This window comes from Cetorhinus maximus, chromosome 9 (assembly GCF_964194155.1).
Source record: "Cetorhinus maximus chromosome 9, sCetMax3.hap1.1, whole genome shotgun sequence".
In the NCBI taxonomy this organism is placed as follows: domain Eukaryota; kingdom Metazoa; phylum Chordata; class Chondrichthyes; order Lamniformes; family Cetorhinidae; genus Cetorhinus; species Cetorhinus maximus.
In genome coordinates this window covers 91,995,287-92,016,136 of record NC_135887.1, presented here as the reverse complement: position 1 = coordinate 92,016,136, position 20,850 = coordinate 91,995,287, and the positions used below count along the sequence as shown (strand labels likewise).

The 20,850-nt window shown below is 44.8% G+C and overlaps 2 protein-coding genes across 3 annotated transcripts in view; one reads left to right on the top strand and one right to left on the bottom strand.

Moving 5' to 3' along the window:
* saxo4 (stabilizer of axonemal microtubules 4) overlaps positions 1-20,049 on the top strand; it is a 169,356-nt gene extending 149,307 nt beyond the window's left edge. The window contains exon 13 of the mRNA XM_078549101.1: positions 19,644-20,049. The gene's annotated coding sequence lies outside the window, so the exon portion shown is untranslated. The remainder of the gene's footprint in view (positions 1-19,643) is intronic.
* The window catches only part of eps8l2 (EPS8 signaling adaptor L2), a 598,035-nt gene that overhangs the window by 376,342 nt on the left and 200,843 nt on the right, over positions 1-20,850 (bottom strand). Inside the window, exon 1 of one of the 2 annotated variants that reach the window (XM_078549094.1) lies at positions 15,864-15,931. The exons of the other annotated variant lie outside the window; for it this stretch is intronic. The gene's annotated coding sequence lies outside the window, so the exon portion shown is untranslated. Of the gene's footprint in view, positions 1-15,863; positions 15,932-20,850 lie in introns of those variants that run through there. 2 annotated transcript variants of the gene reach the window in all.

Genomic DNA, 20,850 nt, shown 5'->3' with positions numbered 1-20,850 from the left:
TTGAGGGGAACATAATTCCGACGAGTTGGTCTTTTAATGAGCATTCATGATATGCAAATGTGGTTCCCCACATAGATCACCTTTAATTCGCCGTGAAAGTCAGGAGACCAAAATTCCAATCTAATTTACTGCCAGTGGGAAACAGACTTTCCCCATCATGCCAAATTTAGTGCCCCCTCCTGCCAAGAGCTGGTGGGATTGGAAAATTCCAGCCAATGTTTGTGCTTTACCATTTACATGCTAATTGCAAAGAAGCCAGTCTAGCAGGCTTTCTTGAGTTTAAAACAAAAAGGGGTTAATTTTTATTGAGTAAAAAACCCACACAGGTAAAGACGTAAAAATATTCAAAAAGGTAAATCCATACTCAACCTTCACTACACACGCACACGCACGCACACGCACTCACACACACGCACGCAGAATTACAAGATATACAGTAGGAAGCTACTTTTCGGCCAAATGCTAAAAATGAAAAATGGAGAGTTCACTGTTTATGACTCCTTTGCTGACATCTGTGGCTTGTGGCAGATTTTTCCCCATGGTGGTCTTAAAATTCTAGGAGTTGAAGCCCGTGTAAAACTGCAATTGCTGGAGACAATTTCTTTTTCAAACGTAATCCGTCTTTTCCAGAAGTTGATGATTTTTGCACGTGAGGTTCATTTCGATGGAATTTCTCTATCTCCGTTCTGGATTTCAAACTGACTTAGAGATAGGGTTTTGAACTTGAGGAGAGGGAGAGCATTACTGCTTAGCAGCTTGTGTGCTGTAATAAAAGACACCCAGAAAAATGGTTACTCCAGTCACATGACCTCTCTTCCTATAATGATTTCAGAAGGTATTTGCTTAGCTCATGTCTGAACAGACCAAGGCTATTGTTTTATGGCTGAGGTGATTCGAATCTGTCATGTCCCAGCCATTATCTTCTGAATGATCTATTATCCACCTTGATGGGACAGGAAGGATATCTTTCCATATAGCTATTGTCCTGGTAAACTTTTTGTCTCCGCTTGAGGTAACCTTATAAAAATGCAAATGTGAGGCCCAGTACAGTTTCAGTAAATCTTTTCAAGTAGTTCTTGAAATAGCAGGTGTGAAATTCCATGAGGATGTTTTGGCATGTCTTAATTGTATTCCACATTGTAACCTTCCAGAAAACTGGTCAACTTGTAATACCAGACATTAGGTGACTTGTGACAGCCATCTTAAGTCAGTGTCTTTGCTTGCTTTTTAAAAGTCCTTTTTAAACAGTTCTACATAACAGCCAATGGAATTAAGGATTAATACCACATATGCACAAGTCACATCCTCGTGACAGCGGGAAAGTGGAGTTAAAGCCCCAAATCAGCCATGATCATGCTGAATGGCAGAGCAGGCTCAACAGGTTGTATGGTCTACACCTGCTCCTAAATTTTATGTCCTATGTTCTCTTTATATACACTTAACACACAAGGTAGTTTCAATGGAAGGCCCACCTGTGGCACAAAGTGCGGCCTTAAAGTGGTCATTGAGATGGCATGCCTCAGAATGAATCCTGCTGCAACCAATGTTCCTTTTAAGCTGCTGGCCATGCAACAATCATGTTGGAACTGCACAGGCAGCTTGCAAGCTGTCCCCTTTAAGATACCATTTTAAAAAATTTAGAGTGACCCAAATGTGTTCATGACTAGCATATTCCAGTTACCTTGATTGGATCTTGACTGGGAATTCCTCTCTCAGCCAGGATCCCATGGTGCAAGTGATCATGTATAATAGTTTGTCTCCACCCAGCTGAGTACTCAGGTGACTGTCTGGACAATGGGACAGGAGATGGCACCTATTCATCCTATTTCAAAGAAAAAAATTAAAGATACCACACACTGAAATAAACAGGCCATGCATAAAAAAGTAAATTTAGGGGGATCATTGCCTACAAAACCTGGCTACACGCTGGATGTAGTACAGGCTGTGTACAAGCAGAAAAGCAGCACATGAACAGACTGTATATTTCATACTAAAATTAAACTGTCACATAAAATGTATATTTGCATAAGCGAAGTAAACTAGCAGATAAAGAGCAAGAAAGTATTTAACTTTGTGTTTTCTGAAAGCAAAGTAACAAATATGGTTGAGTTCTGAGTCCCCTTTTCAGAGCCCTTTTACAGAGTCTTTTGATGATTCAACATGAAATATGCTTGTATTCCATGGGGTTCTACCATGGCCATGACTTGTCTAATTATGGAAATTAAGAAGGGCACATTTAAGGTTTATTCTCAGGGATATCCACCCACCTTTGCCCCGCCAGGAACATATACCTCCATCAGAACTCTGCCCTTGGGCGCAGACAGGCACACTAGATGTGACACTGGTGTGCAGCCACACCAGTGGTGTTATAATTAGGGGGCCACATCTAATCCTGCCAACCTCAATAGGGTCAGTAGTGGCAATCATGTCTAGCATATCCTGGCACTTATACCAATATATCCTCTGAAGATACTCAGGGCCTTTGACATAAATCATAGAATCACAGAATGGTTACAGCACTGAAGGAAGCCATTCAGCTGGTCATCTCAGTGTTGGCTCTCTGCAAAAGCAATTAACCCAGTGCCACCCCCCTGCCTTTTCCCCATAGCCCTGCAAATTTTCATTTTCAGATATTGATCCAATTCCCTAGCTCTTGAAAACCACAACTGAATCTGCCTCCACCGCACTCTCAGGTAATGCATTCCAGGTCCTAACTTGCATGATGCTATAGCTTCTTTTGTCAATTACCTTAAATCTTTGCCCGCTGGTTCTCGATCCTTCCACCAATGATTACAACTTCTCTCTGCCTACTCTCTCCAGTCCCCTCGTGATTTTGGACAACACCTCTCAACATTCTCTTCTCCAAGGAGAACAGCCCCAGTTTGTCCAACTATCCACGTAACTGATGTTCTTCATCCCTGGAACCATTCTCCTAAATATTTTCTGCACCCTCTTTAATGTCTTCACATCCTGAAGTGAGGTGCCCAAAAACCAGATACAATGCTTCAGCTGAGGCCGAAACAGTGTTCTATACAGCTTGATCATAAGTTCCTTGACATTTGTTTTCTCTATAACAGCAACATTGAAGCAATTGTAATGACCTAACAGAGAGCAGCTAACTGAGGCAAGGACTTGAAAAGATTCCTGATGTCTGGGTTTTGATTCCACAACATGTGGTGCATTTACTCAGTGACCCATTGAGAAAGCCCTTCCCACATCTATTGCGAGGTAACTGGTTTGAAGTCAATTCATGTTCAGCAGCCATGTAATGCTCCTCAACTGAAATTCCTCACCAATCTAGTGACATCACTGCTCTAACTCTTGAACCAAACAATTTTTAAAATATTGCTTTATGTGAAATTACCTGCATGCTAGGTTTCAATTAGTAATGCAGTAGGCAGGTAAAGGTTAACATCCAGAATTTCTGCCTGCAATGCCACCCAACCTCTCGGAAAGGAAACAATTGAAACTGTGTAGTCTCAATCCTGCAGGCAGTAACTTATTGTTAGAGTTTTGAAATCTTTTGAATTTAAAATGTTTTAATTCCTTTCTTTCTTTTCCTTGCTGTCTCTTTTTTATTTCTTGTAATCCAATCTTCCTTTCCCTCTGTATCTGATTTGACTCTCATTCACCTTATTCCCTTTTCCATTTTTCCTCTGTTTCTTTCTCAACCATTAACTCTAATTGATTGATTGACATGTTTGTCACTTTACTTATCGAGATCCTCACTGACCTTTGCAAGACATTATTAGCTAATATTTCCAGCAATCTGTGAGGCAAACCTAAGGGGAAAAACTCTAACTAATGGTGCACCCCATGAGATTAAACAGAATGTACAGCACAGAAACAAACCACGTGGCACAACTGGTTATGCTCCACATAAGTCTCCTCCTACCCTACTTCGGCTGGGATTTTCTAGCCTTGCCCGCCGCCAGGATCTTCCAGTAAAGCTGAAAGTCAATGGCCTTTTGACTAGCCTGCTGCATCCCCCGTGGCAGGTCCCGTCAAGGTGGGGCCAGAAAATCCTGGCCTTCATCTATTAACATAACCTTCTATTCCTTTTTCTATCATGCATTTATCTAGCTTCCCCAAGATGCTTGCTCCAGCAAATTCTGGACTTAGCGTCAGTACCAAGCTGCTCTTTTTCATCAATACATTTCACCAAAGATGTTAGTTGACCCACAACACATGGCCAGGCACCATATAGAAGTTTGTGTACCAGAGATACCAATTTTATGGTATTGCACTTTCACAGAGCCTTTCCATAAGATCAGGAGCTTGGATGCACATTTTCCCTCCTGATTTTCAACAGAGAAAAATAAATGGTTAGTAAAATAGATAGCTAGAAAGGAAACATGTAAAATAGTGACATTATTTGTTATAGCTAACAAATTTGTCCTTCTCCCATTGTATTAAAAATAGGGGTTTACTTGTTCCAGCTGCACCTTTAAAAAGGTTTGGCTGGTTAGGTCTGTATTGTACCAAGCAACCAGCCTATAATGTTACCCATCCCTTCTACACACTTAGAAGAAATAGACAGTATTATGAAATGTCAATAAGATGTGTTAGGAATGCTGTAAACAGAAGCATTTTGGCTGCCACTCTAGGTTGCCATATTTGGTTAGAAGTCAAGTTATTCTTTCCCACACAACGTTTCTAAAAGCTATGGAATCTTTATGACAACATCCCCTTGCTAACCTCTGATTAATGTCACCTCTCTGATAACATTCTTTGAGCGCTGATAAATTAATGTACGGTAATGTGCTTTCAGGCATCCTACTGGCTTGCATTAATTTATTCAATCGCCAAGGATATTAGTTTGTAATTGGTATTATTGAGAGGCTGATGAGAAAACAGATGCTGCATTAACATTGTTTGTGTAAAGGATAGAAAATACTGAAAATAAACATTATGACCTTCCCAAGTGTTGGAGGTTTATACATCTGATTAGCCATGAAATGAAGTTTCACAAAAGAAAATGTATTTTAATTAATGGCTGTTTATTATTTTAGTGAGAGCTGAGGTTTAAAGGAAAATGCTGCGATTGTTTTAAGGTTCAGATATTTACAAGTGTAGCTCAAGTTAAATTCACTTTTCTTCTGGCCGCACAGCAGTCCTGCAGGTCTCCTTTCAGGACCCTCCTAATTGCCACCATCACACCCCCTGATTGTCACCCTACTCAAGTGCCCCCTCCTCTTCCGATGGTCCCCCCTCCCTCCTGATTGCCTCTCTCCCCTATTGCTCATCCCTCCTTCCAACCCGAACAATCCCTCCCTTCCAATTACTTCCCCTTTTCATGGCTTACCTGTTACTGGAGAAACATTCAGCCTAACTTCATCCCACTGGAACCAGTGAACTACCACTGGATGTCTGTTGGTGTGCACAGTGGTGACATGCAACTGTTGGCCTGAGACCCAATTTCAGATGAGCCTCAGGGTTCCACCATCTGGTGAGCACTCCCAGAAACCCGTAAGCAGGATGAAACTAATTTCCACCCCATAGACTGCAAAATAAACCATACCTATAAGGGAAAATTGGAATATGTCAAAGACTAGATTTCCATAGATAAATAGATTAAAATTAAAGTGAAACTGAAGAGGAGGTATCTGATAAAGGCCCAGATTTTCACCACGTTGGAGATCCTCTCTGTCATGGTGAAAATAGCAGAATTGCCCGAAAATCGTAAGCCGCTCCCCGAACATGGCACTCCCCATTTTTAAGGGGGTGGGGACAGGGGCAGGGCGCATGTAATATATGAAGGCAGCTGGCCATTTAAATCATCAATTGCCTCCAATCTGATCAGATTTTGGTAGCCCAGGAGTGTGGAATTCGAAGTGTGTATTGTAGACCTGGTACGAGCAGGTCTGAACTTGGCGTATTTCTTTGGATAGCCTTTGGCGAGGTAGGGTGCTCCTGTTGAATTTACATTTTATTCACATCCCCAAAAGTGGCACAAAACAAATTCCAACTGTCTTCCCTGAACCCAAAGGGAGTGGCAGGGTGGGGGAGCCCCTGGTTTTGCAGGATAATTATTTTTGCCCTGACTGACTCATGGACCCTGGTGCCAGAAAGAACTTTGTGCTGGAGACGGGGGCTGTGGGGGGTGGGAGGCGCATAGCACTTAGTGCGAAGGAACATAGAAGATGGGCATGGTACCCTCACACATAGAGGCCATAGAAGCCAGTCACCATGAGCAGCCAGAGGGCAGAGGGAGGGCAGAAGGTCAAGAGGGACAGGCTACTTCCCGCACACAAGGGAGGAGGAGAGGCAGGATAACCACATACTACCCTGAGGGAATGGTGTACAGAAAAAGGACATCCTACCTCAATATGACAGAGAACCAGTGCCAGAGGTGAATGAGACTAAGTCGTGAGGTGATGACAGACATATTTCACATGTCCAGCAGCAACTCAAGCCACAACCCATCCAACCCTAACCCCCATGTCCTGTCAGTGGCTGTGAAAGTAACCATTGCTCTCAATTTCTGTGCCTCAGGATCTGTCCCAGGATCATCAAGAGATCTGTCTGGTGTATCCCAGTTAGCAGCACACAGTTGCATTAAGACTGTAACTAATGCCCTGTTTGCTAGTGCGGTGGTCACATTAATTTCTCTATAGCTTTGGCGTCTTGGACGCAGAGAGCCATGGCCTTTGCCCAATTAGCAGGCTTCCCTCAGGTGCAGAGTCTTAGCGATTGCACCCATGTTGCCATACAGGCCCCAACTCAACATGCAGACACCTTTGTCAACCAGAAGTCCTTGCACTCGGTGTACAGGTGGTTTGTGACCACAACAAGGTCTTCCTTCATGTGTGTGCAAGGTTCTCTGGCAGCTGCCATGACTCCTTCATAATAAGAAGTTTCCAACTTCTTCAGCTATTTCAGCCACCAATGCAGACCCGTGGTTGGCTTATAGGGGACAACGGCTACCCCTTAAGAACTTGGATAATGACCCCTTTTAGGAGCCCACAAACAGTGGCAGAGTGCAACTACAACAACAGCTATGTTGTCACCAGGAGTAGCATCAAGTCGACATTTTCAAATGTGCTTCAGGTGCCTCAATTGCACAAGTGGAGCTCTGCAGTATGTCCCAGCAAGGTTATCAAAAATAGTAGTAGTGCGCTGCATGCTGCACAACGTTGTGCAACGGAGGGGCCTAGAAATCGGTGATGATGACGCCATGGGTAGAGCTTCAACCTCTGAGGAGGATGAGGAAGATGAGGAGGAAGAGGAAACTCCCATGCATTCGGAAGATTCCAAAATAGAAGGGGATGAGGAGTCCGTCAATGGCAAAGCAGTTGGGAGGTGTGGCCATGTAGCCAGGACAAGTGCAGGAGGGGATCATCACCAGACTAACAAACACGGTAATAAGTATCTCACAACCAGGCCCCCTCACATGAATTCCAATGACTGTAAATGACTGGCCTATGCCACCAAATTGTCCATAATCAAACCATGACCACAATGCTGAGAGTGACATGACATCAGAATTCAAACCCTATATATGCTGATAGGATTGTATGTTGTAGCATACATTCAGATAAGGCATCTCATGCATGTGGATCCCATAAATGTGCAACAACAGCTCTTTGAAAGAACCTCCATACCATTCATTGCAGCCAATGGTCAAGTTTCTGACTTGGGCACCACATGCGACATTCCAGGTTTCCTCTGCTAACCGCACAATGCACATCCTGTGACACCTTGAATGCAAATGCAGCCAAAGTAGTGGGAACAGCAGACGACCAATATTACCTGTGTGATACATGGCCTCTTGAGCTGCGATGCCTACACCCAGGCCAATGTGTGACACTGCACGGCAGAGGAATACCTTGCACCTAACACTCATTCTTGAGATGCACCTGCTGTCCAGCATCTGGTGTGGAGTCTGATCACTGACCTTATCTTCAAGTCAAGCTTGGATGGACAATGAATGATACGGGGAGAATCTCAGTGCTTGAGCTTTGAACTCTGCAATGTTATGTGATAAAGCAGAAAAGGAAGAAGCCCTCCAAAGCATCACAAATCAACTGACAGCCTTGATCCCCTTGACAGCATGTCGAGATGGAGCTCAGCATGCTACCCCCGTTATTACTGGTAAGAACTGCCTTCATAATGTTACCATTCTTTTTGAGCTCTCTCATGTACAAACACACACTGAGTTATGTACAAGTGTAAGTAAATATATTCAAGAAGTGCTCATATGTGCTGTGTACAATGTGAAAAGTGTAACCACAGTGAACCCATTAGTTCTCTAGGTGAGATGGCACCCTTTGCTCTTGCACACTCCTACCAAGTATCTCCCTTATTGCCTTGGAGGAGATGCAGGCAGGCTGCTCACTTCTCTGTCTAAGCAGCAATGAGGAGCATGGTGGCTGACCATAAAGTGCAGGCATCTGTTGGGGACCTCCTTCAGACTGCGGCCTCTGCGTTTCTGCATGGGTGTCCTTGGCTAGTGGCACATGTGCAGCAGATGAGGGGTCTGATGGAAGGGCTGGAGGAGTGGAGGAAGATGTGTACGCTGAGGAGCTCCCCATACCTTCACCCTCAGTGACCTGCATGCTGGCAGGTTGGCCTTCAGCTGGTGTTGATGGAGCTGGATGCTGGAGCACAGCAGCCGTCCATTCCAGCAGCCGCTGTGCTAGCACTGTAACTGTCCTGTTAGGGGTACACAGCTCCTCATTTATTCCATGAATGTCAGCACTCATACTCTGAGTGGACTGATCCAGGCCTACTGAGGGAGGCTTGCACCCTTTCCTGGTAGCGACGCTGCTCTTGCATCCACTCTGAGTGTTGCTGCATGTGTTTCCCCATGGGACTGGTCAAACTCTCAAGATCAGAGCCCGTGAGGTTGATCCCCTGGGACAATGTGAAGCTCATGACAGTGATGGACTCCTCCATTTGCAGTCCGAGAGCTCCCAATAGCTCAGGCAATGTCCATATGTCTGCTGCTGATTATCTAAATACTGTTCCCCAAAAGGTACCTGCTGAGGCTGCACATTCCTCCCCACTGCAGCATCATTGTGACTTCTCTCCCTCCTCCGAGGGAACTGTGCACAGATGTCTCTGACACTGCCACCTCCTCCTGCTGTCAGTGCGGCGACTTTGACCCTGTGCCACTGACTCTACACACACGCTACATCTGTCTGAAGTGTTTGTATCTAAATTGGCAGAGTTTGAGCTAATAAGATGCGACACTACCTCCTTGGACATCCCTTCCTCCTTTTGATGCCCAAGGGCAGTCTGCTCTGAGGATGGTGGAGGAGCGCGGGTTGTGAGTGAGCAGAGCTGGGACCTGTGTGAGATAAGGAAGGAGCTATTCAGGTGTAGCCCTTCTCAGTCTGAAAGCACCCTCTGATGCACACCACCGCCTTTAACCATGCTCACACTGCCCGTATAATGTAACCTCATCCTTTCACTCCCTCTCATGCCAAAGTCCCATTGTGCTCAGTGAACTGACATCATGACCTCCACCATTACCACCATGTTCCAAGGTGATTTTAACACCACCTTTATCACCTGCTACTCGTGATTCACCATCACCAACAGACAGCTGCTCAGGCACCCTGGCAATCTCCATGGCCATCTGTTCAACTGAGCAAATTGTTCTCAGCCAGACTGACCCACCCCCAGTCCAGGCCATTTCCATGGCTTTTTTTTTTCCCTTTTTGTGTAATGACATGATTTTATGTCAGTCTGATACGTAGCGCATGGACAGATATTTCTCTTCACTGTGTCTGTGCATCACACTGTTCGTACACATGTGTTCTTAAACACCTACATGAACAGCTTATAGATACAAGCATCAATGCTGAAGCAGAGGTATGTGCCAGGCCTCACAGCTTAGCTGCAGCATCCAGATGTGACCCTTCCCTAGGAGCTCTGTGTGGCTGAGTCGCGCTACCCACTGGTCATTGAACCTTTTCCTGCTTTGAATTCATGAGTACTGATGGTCTCCTGCTGCACTCACTACAGCTGCAATTTGAATCTGGGCCTTCTTGGTTGTTCCCAGTGGATTATGCTGGCCAGCAGGATATAGGACTGCTCACCTCTTCTGGACCTCTTCCACCAAACCTTGAAGGTCCTGGTCAGAAAAGTGTGGGGCAGCTGGACCTGTCCCTTCCCCTGCGTCTCCTCTGTGTGACATTTATCAGTAAAATTATATGGTTAAAAGGGTGGTGAGCCACTCAGATTACAATGCTCTCATTCACTTTTGTGTGCTTACATACACTAACCATTTTCACCATATCGTCAATGATTACTGGTAAGGTGTGGTGGAGAAACTGGCTTTGCACAAATGCTTGGTGCCATATATGTCGCAGCTGTGACTCCAAGGTAGCATGTTGTGCCCGGCGACCACTGACAGCCCTACTGGTTTACTTCCCCTTCGTCACACTGTTATGCTGTGACAGTGTGCAGATGTGAGGGATCTGGTCAAGGGTCGACTGGCATGCTGACAGATGGGTGACAAAATGGCAGGTGGTTAGGATAAGGAGCATGGCACTGTTCATCCACCCACTGAGTCTGGGCAGTTAACTACATGACTGTAGAATATCTATGCCAGGTAGTGATGGCAAGATGATGCCATCTCCATGGCGAATACCCTGCGAATAGGCAGCAACATTCATGTTCTTTTCCTAGGCAAAGCCCATAGTGGGCCATCGTTCCAGGGCCAGCTAACAGTTGAACAACATTTATAGAGTTCCCATTCACCTGACAAGACAATGATATCTCCTCCGAGGCACAGGGACCTCACCGTGGACAACCAACCACTCACGTGGGCCTTTCAGCCCGTTTTTGATCTGCGCCCAAGTTGCCTGACCCATGCTGGGCCTGCCTCTGACCACTCACTACTTCTGGGGTCGTCCGCTCCGGCTCCTATGCTAGCCCACCCCCCGGACTGAAGATCAGAGGTTTGGGCAGACGTTTTTACAGGTTAGATCTGTGGAGCCAGGAATTCTCCTGCTTCTGTGCACCTGACCCGGGAGCGAAACTTTGGGCCAAAGTCCAACTTATAACATTAAAGGTAATTATGGAGAATATAGAATATATTGTATGGGGGTTGAAAGAAAGCTTAGAAAAGCTAAGAAAAGCAATATGAAAAAAGTTAGCAGATAGCATACAAGGAAATAGGAACAATTATAAACATATTAGCAGTAAAAGGATAGCCAAAGTAAGGGTGGGAGTGCCCATGGGTGAAGGAGGAGGGAAGTTAACTATGGGAGATAAAGGTGTGGCAGAAGTATTAAATAAATATTTTGCATACTCTTTTACAGTTGAATTGTTATGAGTGTAAGTATACTAGATGATGATATGGAACAATTGATAAAAAGAGCTGTAGAAAGTAATTGGCTCTGAAAAGTATGCAGTTCTCAATTGGATAGCATGCAAACTAAGCTATTAAAAGAAGCCAGGGAGGAGACAGCAGATATTTTGGCCAGAAAAGGGTAAACTTTCTACTTCAGTGCCTCTGGTGTACATTAGGCAGTTGCACAATTCTGGCCTGTGATTTTTCATCCGTTAATTCTAAGAAGCAGAAGATTTACTCTAAATGCTTCAGACAGGAACATGAAAACAATTTAGTACATTGTAATCTCTACACAAGATGTGATCTCCTCTACATTGGATATACCAGACACAGGTTGGGCGATTATTTTACTGTGAACCTCAATTCACTTGCCATCTTAATAGTCCACCCTAAATCCACTTTGACCTCTCTGCCCTTGGCCTCCCATACTGTTCCAATTAACCATCACAGGAACTCAAGGAACTCAACTTTCAATTAGACACTTTCCAGCTTTCCAGCCTCATGTCAAGTTCACCAATTTCCAATTCGAACCACTGGGACCACTGCTCCCATTTTCTTTTGGACAGCTGGTGCTGATAATGATTCTGTTATTGCCATTTCTAGCTTGTCTAGATCTATCTTGTTTCTTCACTTATTCTAAACCCTCTTTCGCCTTGAACTATCATCCCTTTTGTCAATTAAATCACTCCTCTTTCCACCCTATCATAGACCTTCCCTTCTGTTACATCCCCCCCCCCCTTTCCTTGACTTCCTACTTGCTTAAGGTCTGTTACACTTCTAATGTTTTCCAGTTCTATTAAAGGTCACAATCTGGATCATTAACTCTGTTTCTCCCTCCATAGTTGCTACCAGATCTACCGAATAATTCCAGCGTTTTTTTGTTCATATTTCAGATTTCCAGAGTCTGCAGCATTTGCCTTTTGCACATAAAGACAAAGCAAGCTGACAATTGGATGTAATGGGAGGAGAGGTCAGTAAAGGGATTCCCAATAGATCAGGGATGGTGGGGGTGTGTGGTGGGAAATTGGGGCCACATAGTCCAAAAAGGTGCAAGAGCAATGTGGCCCATTTCTCCTAGGTCCTATTCCCCCATAAACAACTGTGGAGCAATAACAGCCTTAGCACGCAGACCAAACTCAAAAGTGTGCAAAGCTGTAGTCCTCACCAATCTTCTGTATGGCGCTGAGCCATGGGTCTTGTACTACCATAATGTCTTCTAGAGCGCTTACATCAGCACTGCCTCAGCAGCACCTTCAAGATCCATTGACAGGACTACATCACAAACATTGAAGTCCTGGAAACAGCCGACATCACCAGCGTTGAGGCCATCCTCCTGAAAAGTGCTGGGCGGGTTGTGTTGCCGGGTGGATGGCAGTCGCCTGCCCGAGATCGTGTTGTATGGAGAGCTGACCACTAGTAAACAGAACAAAAGGGCCCTACACAAATGTTTCAAGGACTCCCTGAAAAAGCTCCTCTCATTCACATTGACACTGGGAAGCGCAGGCCATAGATTGTGATGCCTGAAGATGCCACATTGGGAGTGCTACAGACACCTTTGAGGCTAAGCAAAGGGCCAGCATGAAAGAGAAAAGGAGGAGAAAGATGAATCCAATTGCCCCCAGCAGTGACTACACCTCACCTGCACCACCTGTGGGAGAATCTGCTGGTCACGGATAGGACTGACTAGCCACCAGCGGGCCTGCAACTGAGGAGAAGAAAAATACAACCTTCCAGGTTTCACCAGGCAGGCAAGACACTTGATTCCAGCTGCCCCATCATGGGTAAAATTCCAGCAGCAGCTGGAGGAGCCAAATAAAGGCCTCATTTGGCTCACGGGCAAGTGGGCCATCCAATGCCCTCCTGCCACTGGTAGCAGCGGGAGAGGGCAGGGTTATGTCAGTACTGGGAGCAGTGCTGCTGGCACGGTGCCTAATTTTACATCCTACCACCCCAATCATCCTCCCTCACCTGCCACCATCGCTGCCTGCCACCCTGCCTCCGGTTGGCCATAAACTTCTGGCCTATGTGTGTTATAGATAGAAGCAATCTCTTGTTTCTGTTTCTGTCATGCTTTTGCAACAATCTAAGGTATGATGTGGGTTATATTGGACAGCCCCAAAAAAGGATGTAGGAATTGTGATGCAGAATTAACCTGTGTCCATTGCTTCGGATGCAGGCAGCACATCAACTGCATGCTGCCTTCTAATTTGCATGATTCCAGTGTGCAGTCAATGCTAAGAGCGCACTGAAGGAGCTGCAAGCCTCAAGAGGGAGCCCAGGTGCATGTAAGGTTAACACCTTTTAAAGCTGGTCTGCATTACTTAAAGCCAGCGTGCACCTCTTAAAGGGGAGGTGCATTCTGGCTGGACCAGGTACTGTTTATGGAAGAGAGCCTTAGAAGGATGAAGAGTCGACTATGGTGCAGCAGTGGAGAGAGCATGCTCCAAGCTTCTCTGACACAACATTGAATGTCTGGGTGCAGGATTTAGAGAGAATGAAAGATGTGAGCTATCAACAGGGAGACAAGGCAAACTTTGTGAAGGCAATGGGACCAGATAGCCATTGTGGTCAATGCTTGGAGTGTAGCCCCGCCCCACCCCCCACTCTACTCACCCTGAGGACATGAATGCAGTGCCACAAAAAGTGCAGGGGTGCACCTGAGTGGCCATGGTCAGTGAATACATCTTCAAATCCCACTAAGTGCACCACTAGCTTCTGACACTGTTCAATGCACCACACCCCATCGCTCACCTATCAACCATCTCCATCAGTCACGACTCATGCCTAATATTTATTGCTTCACCCCACCGGCATACACTTAGCACTGCTGTGAGCCTCACATCCTCATCTTGCAGCTTGCACATTACAAACTATTCATCTGCGATAGCCACACCACTCCAACGCATTGCACCACACTCACTGATATATACACTCTTCTCTCTTGCAGGACAAGTTGATGCATAACTGGAGGCAGCAGCACCTAACTGGCAAGGGACAGTCACAGCTGCATGCCCTCAGCCCCATGTAAAACGGCTTTCTCCACCATTGGCATGGGTATCGTGAGGCATGCAGTTCAGCTCACAACAGAAGTGTGTACTTGCACCAAGGATGCTAGTCTGGAGCCAAAACAGCACAATAACACTAAGAAACTAGATACTAAGGAGTCAAATTTTGCAGCCTTCTTTATTACAAGGGAGTTGCCGATAACAAATCATATTGCACTTATGACCTGATTCACCTTGTTCCAAAGTGACAAAGGTTATCTTCTGTGTCTATTAACCTGTCATTGGAGCAGTGTGTTGGGTCAATAAATTCATTAAGCCAGTTCATTTTGACAGGGTGCTTATGTTATGATGTAAAATAGCTGGGTGCAATGAGTACACTGTCTCAGCATCAAATTCCCTAGCCGTACCACTTCATGTAATTGCAGTACCGAAGTGATTGTTCCAGACCCTCATTGTATTTATCACTGAAGACCTTGATACTGTATTTGAGTATTAGCCTAGATTGTCTGTTCAAATTCTGTAATGAGTATAGGTTTGGTTATTTAATTACATTAGAAAATATTAGAGAGGGTGCAGAGGAGATTTGCCAGAACGTTACTATGGATATGGAACTTCTGTTATGTAGAGAGACTAGGCAAGTTGTTATGATCTTGGATATGTTGCCTGAAAGGGTGGCAGAAGCAAATACACTAGTAACATTCAAAAGGAAATAAAAAGATTTCCAAGGCTATGGAAAGGATGAGAGAGTAGGGCTAATTAGATTGTTCTTTCAAAGAGCCAGCAAAGGCATCGGGACTGAATAGCCTCTGTCTGTGCAGTATCGCACAATGAGATCATTCTTGTCATGAATTAAAAGATTAGACTGGAATGCCAATACCTGACACAGCTTTTTCAGTCTCTGACAATCTTATACAGCTACGGGTCCCATGAGGCTAGAAATTATTGTTAGCGATATTAATTCATGGAAGCTTAATGTTTTATCATTGCCTTCCAATGGAGCCAAACTAGCACAAATGACTGCAGAGTTTTAAACACATGTTATGTCAAGCATAATTTGAGTTTCTGCAATCATTAATACAGGTTTCAAAAGCATTGCGCTGGAAACTGTCCCTGCCAATAAAATGGGCCACGCCCCCGTATCAGAATAACATGGGTAATGAGTTTTCGCTGATTATGGCCATTTGAGGAGGCCAAGTGGCCTCCATTTCAAATTGAGCTAATTTTTAGGCACCAATGTACTATTAAGCATGTTTTAAAAGGTTTTATATATTAAAATATACTTAATTTATTAAGAAACTGATCAATGTATACTAATGAAGCAAGTATAGCCTTTTCAGTCATTTCCAGTAATTTAAAATCAGGTGGAGCATTGGAGGCTTCTTAAAAATGCTTTTTTTTTTGTGTGTCTGAACTCGCATCTTTCTCTAGTTTCTCTCCCATCTTCCTCATGGTCTCTCTTGAGCTCATTTTGTCCATGAGATCCATCTCCTATTCCCTCATAAAAACAAAAAACTACTGCAGATGCTGGAAATCCAAAACAAAAACAGAATTACCTGGAAAAACTCAGCAGGTCTGGCAGCATCGGCAGAGAGGAGAAGAGTTGACGTTTCGAGTCCTCATGACCCTTCAACAGAACTGTGTGATATTAGGAGAGGGGTGAAATATAAGCTGGTTTAAGGTGGGGGATGGGGGGAGAGAAGTTGGGGGGGTGGTGGTTGTAGGGACAAGCAAGCAGTGATAGGAGCAGATAATCAAAAGATGTCACAGACAAAGGAACAACGAGGTGTTGAAGGTGGTGATATTATCTAAACGAATGTGCTAATTAAGAATGGATGGCAGGACACTCAAGATACAGCTCTAGTGGGGGTGGGGTGGAGAGACTGACAGGGCATTAAAGGTATAGATTTAAAAATAATGGAAATAGGTGGGAAAAGAGAAATCTATATAAATTATTGGAAAAAACAAAAGGGAGGGGGAAGAAACGGAAAGGGGGTGGGGTTGGAGGAGGGAGTTCAAGATCTAAAGTTGTTGAATTCAATATTCAGTCCGTAAGGCTGTAAAGTGCCTAGCCGGAAGATGAGGTGCTGTTCCTCCAGTTTGCATTGGGCTTCACTGGAACAATGCAGCAAGCCAAGGACAGATATGTGGGCAAGAGGGCAAGGTGGAGTGTTAAAATGGCAAGCGACAGGAAGGTTTGGTTCTTTCTTGCGGACAGACCGCAGGTGTTCTCCAAAGCGGTCGCCCTGTTTACGTTTGGTCTCTCCAATGTAGAGGAGACCGCATTGGGAGCAACGAATGCAGTAGACTAAGTTAGGGGAAATGCAAGTGAAATGCTGCTTCACTTGAAAGGAGTGTTTGGGCCCTTGGACGGTGAGGAGAGAGGAAGTGAAGGGGCAGGTGTTGCATCTTCTGCGTGGGCATGGGGAGGTGCCATAGGTGGGGGTTGAGGAGTAGGGGGTGATGGAAGAGTGGACCAGGGTGTCCCGGAGGGAACGATCCCTATGGAATGCCGCCGGGGGGGGTGAAGGGAAGATGTGTTTGGTGGTGTCATCATGCTGGGGTTGGAGGAAATGGCGGAGGATGATCCTTTGAATGCGGAGGCTGGTGGGGTGATAAGTGAGGACAAGGGGGACCCTATCATGTTTCTGGGAGGGAGGAGAAGGCGTGAGGGCGAATGCGCGGGAGATGGGCCGGACACGGTTGAGGGCCCTGTCAACGACCGTGGGTGGAAAGCCTCAGTTAAGGAAGAAGGAGGACATATCAGAGGAACTGTTTTTGAAGGTAGCATCATCAGAACAGATGCGACGGAGGTGAAGGAACTGAGAGAATGGGATGGTGTCCTTACAGGAAGTGGGGTGTGAGGAGCTGTAGTCGAGATAGCTGTGTGAGTCGGTAGGCTTGTAATGGATATTGGTGGACAGTCTATCACCAGAAATTGAGACAGAGAGGTCAAGGAAGGGAAGGGAAGTGTCAGAGATGGACCATGTGAAAATGATGGAGGGGTGGAGATTGGAAGCAAAATTAATAAATTTTTCCAGGTCCCGACGAGAGCATGAAGCAGCACCGAACTAATCATTGATGTACCGGAGAAAGAGTTGTGGGAGGGGGCCGGAGTAGGACTGGAACAAGGAATGTTCCACATACCCCATAAAGAGACAGGCATAGCTGGGGCCCATGTGGGTACCCATAGCCACACCTTTTATTTGGAGGAAGTGAGAGGACTTAAAGGAGAAATTGTTCAGTGTGAGAGTTCAGGCAGACGGAGGAGAGTAGTGGTGGATGGGGATTGTTCGGGCCTCTGTTCAAGGAAGAAGCTAAGGGCACTCAGACCATCCTGGTGGGGGATGGAGGTGTAGAGGGATTGGACGTCCATGGTGAAGAGGAAGCGGTTGGGGCCAGGGAACTGGAAATTGTTGATGTGACGTAAGGTGTCAGAGGAATCATGGATGTAGGTGGGAAGGGACTGGACAAGGGGAGGGAGAAGGGAGTCAAGATAACGAGAAATGAGTTCCGTGGGGCAGGAACAGGCTGACACGATCGGTCTGCCGGGACAGTTCTCTTTGTGGCTTTTGGGTAGGAGGTAGAAGCGGGCCATCCGAGGTTGGGCGACTATCAGGTTGGATGCCCACTAACCACCAACTACCCAACTTCCCTTCCTGGTTTCCATGTTAGTTGATGTTGTTAAAAGTTACCTCTCCCCAGGTGCTCTCCTCACCATCGTACATCATTATCCCTTCCTCATAAACCAATCTTAGATCTTTGTCCTTGCTTCAGCCTTTTTTTCCTCTCCAGCATCCTTGAACACATTGCTGCATCCCAAATTTGTGCTTATCTTTTCTACAGCTCCATGTTTCAATCCCTTCAATCAGGTTTCCGCCCTGCCACAGTACCAAAAATGGAATTCTTGTCAAAGATACAAATCATAAGCCATGTGACTGTGGAAATGGTAAACCAACTTTCCTTGTCCTTCTCAACCTCTGCAGTTTTGACACAGTTGACCACATTACTCTCCTGCAATGCCCCTCTGGCTGAATGGAACTGCTGTCATTTGGTTCCATTCTTATCTTAGCCAGCAATCCCTGCAATGTCTCCTCCTCCTGCACCCACACCATTACCTCTGGTATCTGCCAAGGATCTATCCTTGATCCCATTCTTATTTCCCATTCACATGCTGGGCCTTATCATCCAAAAGCAAAGCATTAGTTTGCACATGTACACTGACGACATCCAGCTCTGCCTCACCACTGCCTTTCTCGACCTCTCCGATCAGTCTGCTTGTCCAACATCTAGTACTTGATGAGCAGACATGTCTGGGAAGACCAAAGCCATTGCCTTTGGTCCACGCTACAAACTTCATTTCTTAGCCATTAATTCCATCCCTCTCCCTGACAACTCTGAGGCTGAACCAGACTGTTTGCAACCTTGGTGTCAAATTTAACTCCAAGATGAGCTTCAGACCATATATCTACGCCATTTCTAAGGCTGCTAACTTCCACCTCCATAGCATCATTCGGCTCCGCGCTTGCCTCGCTTGTCATTAAGCCCCTTGTCTTTGTTACCTCTAGACTTCACTAGTCCAACTCTGGCTGGCTTCCCGCATTCTACCCTCCATAAAATTGATGGTATCCAAAACCCTGCTGCCTGCGTCCTTACTCACATTAAATCCTATTCACTCACTGACCTACATTAGCTCCTGGTTAAGCAATTCATCGACTTTGAAATTTTCATCCTTGTTTTCAAATCTTTTCATGGCCTCATCCCTCCCTATCTCTGTTCTCTCCTCTAGTCCACAACCCTTTGAGATATTTATGCTCCTCTAATTCTGACATCTTCAGCATCCCCAATTTTAATCACTTCACCATTGATGGCTATGTCTTCAGCTGTCAAGGCCCTAGGCTTAGGAATTCCCTCCTTAAACTCCTCCATCTGTCTAACTTGTTTTTCTTCCTTTAAGATGTTCATTAAAACTTAACTCGTTGATCATCTGCCCTGATATATCCTTATGTGATTCAGTGTCAAATTGTGCTTTATAATGCTCATGTAACGTGCCTTGAGATGCTTAATTACATTAAAGCTGCTATTTAAATGGATGTTGTTGTTGTTGTTGTTGGTCAGACACAGCAGGGCAGCAGGTTAGAAAGATTTAAGGTCTAGAAGCAAGACTAACAAGTATTTCTTTATCTGGTATGTGATTATCAACTTCAACAGGTTGCCAAAAAGAACGATAGAATCCAGAACACTGGATTCATTAAAGAAACAGCTAAAACACTGAAATGGAAAGATGATAAGATTAGCAATCTGGATCCAATCACAGCACTCTTTTGTCTTCACAGGTAGTGGTGGTTTTCCTCAGTGTCCTTTTCTTCAGAAGGAGCAGAAAGAAGATTATTTCTCCTGAAATCAAGTTCACATTAAGAATGTAGTATTCAGAAATTTGTAATTGTTCTTCACACACACACACACATTCCTTCAACATTCAGTGATAAGAGTATCCCACGAAGACCATTTTGAATGATTTTATTTCTCTATATTTAGCTAAATGTTTGTTGATCCTTTTGAATAGTGGTTGTTAGGGAATGTGGTTGATCATTAATGATATGATCTAACTTCCATTGGAAATTTAAATGTGCCATCAATCCTATTTCATTAAAAATAAATCAGATGGGAAACAGCTGACTTTACACTAATATATGCACAGCTCCAGCAGATATAGAAAAATAAGCTTCATGTGATTTCAACATCTCATTTGGCAAAGTTTAATAAGGTAATGTTGTAGACATTGTTCAGAGATCTGCTCTTGCTTGTGGAGGCTTCCAAGGGGAGATAAGAAAATCTGATTTCTCTCAAAGGAATTTTTCATCTTGTTGCTAAGGTTCTTGTAGAGTGGCATGTAAGCAGACACTGGTAACCTCAGTGTTATTATTGTACTTGCCCTTCTATCAGTCCCTAGTGGAAGGCCAACAGCAAGATGCATGTCTTCTCCTCACCTCTAGTTGTGCTTCTTAAGAGCCACAACAAGTAAAGTTCCAGGATGTCATCTGTAGTGTGGAAATAGCCTCCTTTTTATTAATATGTGTCACTGGTGACAGAGTAAAGCATACGAGCCACTTGGTGCACACTATCAATGTAACAGTACCAAAAGAGGCACAGATTCCATCCCTGAGGTGTGTGGTAAATATCCCGCATTTCACATTATGCAACTGTCAAAGCAAACCACCTCTGTCTACTGCTGCAGCCTTTGCTGACTACATCAGCTTTTCTCTCACCTGCCTGGTAATCTAAGCAGACCAGCTGTTAGCAGAGGTCCGTGTAAAAAAATTATACCTACATTATAGGGCCTTTCTTTGACCTCGGGGTGTTCCGAAGTAGTTTCAAGTAATCAATTAAACACTTTTGAAGTGTAATCACTGTTGTAACATTTGAAGCATGGCAGTCCATTTGTGCACCTACCAAGGGCTCACAAACGGCAATGTGATAATGGCAAAATAATCTGTTTTAGAGATGTTGGTTGAGAAATAAGTATGGGCCAGGACACCTGGA